The sequence below is a fragment of the Haplochromis burtoni genome, unplaced genomic scaffold, assembly GCF_018398535.1.
Source record: "Haplochromis burtoni strain Fernald_Lab_line unplaced genomic scaffold, NCSU_Asbu1 Contig_129, whole genome shotgun sequence".
In the NCBI taxonomy this organism is placed as follows: domain Eukaryota; kingdom Metazoa; phylum Chordata; class Actinopteri; order Cichliformes; family Cichlidae; genus Haplochromis; species Haplochromis burtoni.
The window spans coordinates 1013889-1016381 of NW_024582490.1; the positions used below are offsets into that span (position 1 = coordinate 1013889).

Genomic DNA, 2493 nt, shown 5'->3' on the forward strand with positions numbered 1-2493 from the left:
TCCGTTTAGCTAACGATGTGACCCGAGGCTGTAGTCAGCTGTGTGAAATCACATCAGCATAATGTTTTTATTCTGTTTACTTTAAAAGGAGAAGAACAAAAGATGAACATAATCTCCAGACTGCCCCCTTTTTATCTTCCTGCACTTACATTTCCATTTGCTCTGATTCACACTTGCTTTCTGTTTCCTTCAGTCGCTTTTGCCTCCCTAATTCTCCTTCTCCACCTCCTCTTGGCGCCCTTATGTCTTTTCATTGCGCCCTCCTCCCTTTTCTGCCCCCGCCGCCCCAACGATGTGATGTGAATGATGGTCCTTGTGTCATTAGCTGTGTGATATGATGTATGAGAGTGGGAGTCTGTCAGAGGGGGAGAGAGAGAGATGGAGAGGGGTGGGGTGGAGGCTTCATGGCCCTCAGATCCAGAAGGTTAATGGCATCAGTGGGAGGGTAGCCCAGTTGGAACAGCAGCACACTGCGCAATTCATCAAGCGTAGACATTTTCTGCAGGCACGTGGTGTGTGTGTGTCTCTGTGTGTGCATGCGCGCTTACTAGGTGTGTTTACAGTTTATCGTAGAGCTGCCCACCCCCCTTCCTTCACGTTGCTGAGCGTTTCTCTGTAAAGCAACAAGGAGATTGTAGTGATGCAGGGTGGGGGTGGAGCTGGTTGTTGTGGTTAGATGATGGTGGCGGTGGACAAAACAAGTGGGTAAAAAAAGGGGTGTGGTGGTGGGGTAAGGGGTGGAGACAGGAAAGAAGTGAGGGCCTTCAGGGTAAATGGGTTAATCGACTTGTCCTCTCCTGTGCATCTCCTTTGTTTATCAATAAGCCCGGTGGAGACGACTGAGATCTCTGAATAATGCATGCCCCCCCCCAACACACACACTCTCTCTCTCACACACGCACACACACACACACACACACACACACACACACACACGATCTCCCATCCCTGGTGAACGAGTGTCTGTGGTGACATCAGCGAGTGGTAAACAGATGCCCCTCAGCTGTCCCTGTTATTGGTGCGACCGGAGGGAGGCTGGATTATTGGATGCAGGCAGGCATATTACTTCGCTTGTGCTGAAGATTTATTGCAGTGTGGCAAAGAAATGATAAACTAAGAGCGCGATTGAAAAGAGAGGGGGAATAGGTATAAACACGGGGCGCACATAAATATCTACTCCCCATCCCTTACATGGTAGCACCAGTTGTGTCTTTACACACAAACACTGCAATTCAAGTTCCCGCAGATACAGTTTCCCCTACTGCTGCTGCCGAGCTGAATAGTTGCTATGAAAGGGATCTGTGCGGCTGCCGGGGGGTAATTTGTTTTGACAGTGTCTCTTATGATGGCAAAGAGTGCAGGGTGGAGGTAATCACCCTCGCTTGCTGTCAATAAGTGATTTTAATTAGCGCAGCTCATTAGGCTGCCTCAGCATCGTGCCCTGCTGACTTTGTGGTGGGGGATGCTTTGTGTTTTGTTTTTTTTTTTTTTTTCGCTCCCTCTGTTCTCTGTTGTGGTCCCTGTTTATCTCTCGTACGCTTGCCTACAATTTTTTTTTATTATTTTTTTTTTTTCTCTCTCAAATGTTCTCTCTTTGGCAAAGTGAGTGCCACATGATTAGAAAGCCTGATGAATAAATTCCTCTATTTTTCTACTGTGCTGCTTAACTTAGTTGCACCTTGGGTAGCCATTTTGTGAATTTGCTCCACATATCCATTTCCTCACTTGTTGAATGAATGAGGGAAACAGAGAAAGTGCTTTGTCAAGGAGAGTGAAGTCCGTTTCCTGGAGGAAGAGGGTGAAAGGAGGAGCAGAGGGAGGGAGACGGGAGAGCTTGTGCAAATGAATAATTTATACAGGATTCCTGGAATTGTTTGCCAAGGTGATGATGGCCGATCTTTCTCAAAGCCAAAACAAACTGACTATGAGAACACACACACACTGTCTGTGTGTTTGTGTGTGTCTCAAGGGAGCTTGACGAGGTTACCGGAGGCTGAGAGACCTGCTTTATTTTGATAGCCAGGCTAGAAGGACTGGAAGAACAGTATTACACAATGAGTGTGTGCGTGCTCGCTAAAACCAGCTGATGACAGGCCTGTCATGAATATGTGTGTACATGTAAACTACATAATTCAGAAATAAGAAGCATAAAAAAATGTTGTGTATTTGATGATTTGAGCGTTAACAAAATCAGATGTAATCTGTTGGAAAACAACCTGTTTCCATATGCTCCCCCTGCAGAAAAGTGTGTGTGTGTGTGTGTGTGTGTGAGCTCAAAATAGAATGACATGCACATGCAAAATATTCTTCATGCATTTGTAATGAACAAGATACCTCTAAGTGCCTCTTTCTTTCTCTGCTCTGGCTGAGAAGATAATTCCCAAACAGCCATCTCTGCGCCCCCCACCCCCCACCATCATATGCCACTTGTTTTCCTCGCCAATTGAATCCTCGTCAGAGACTCAGCTCTCCACTCGGGGGCTAATGCCTGGA

The 2493-nt window shown here is 46.5% G+C and overlaps 1 protein-coding gene across 1 annotated transcript in view; it reads left to right on the forward strand.

Moving 5' to 3' along the window:
* The window catches only part of LOC102303562 (TLE family member 3, transcriptional corepressor), a gene marked incomplete in the record, with an annotated part of 29651 nt that overhangs the window by 6015 nt on the left and 21143 nt on the right, over nucleotides 1-2493 (forward strand).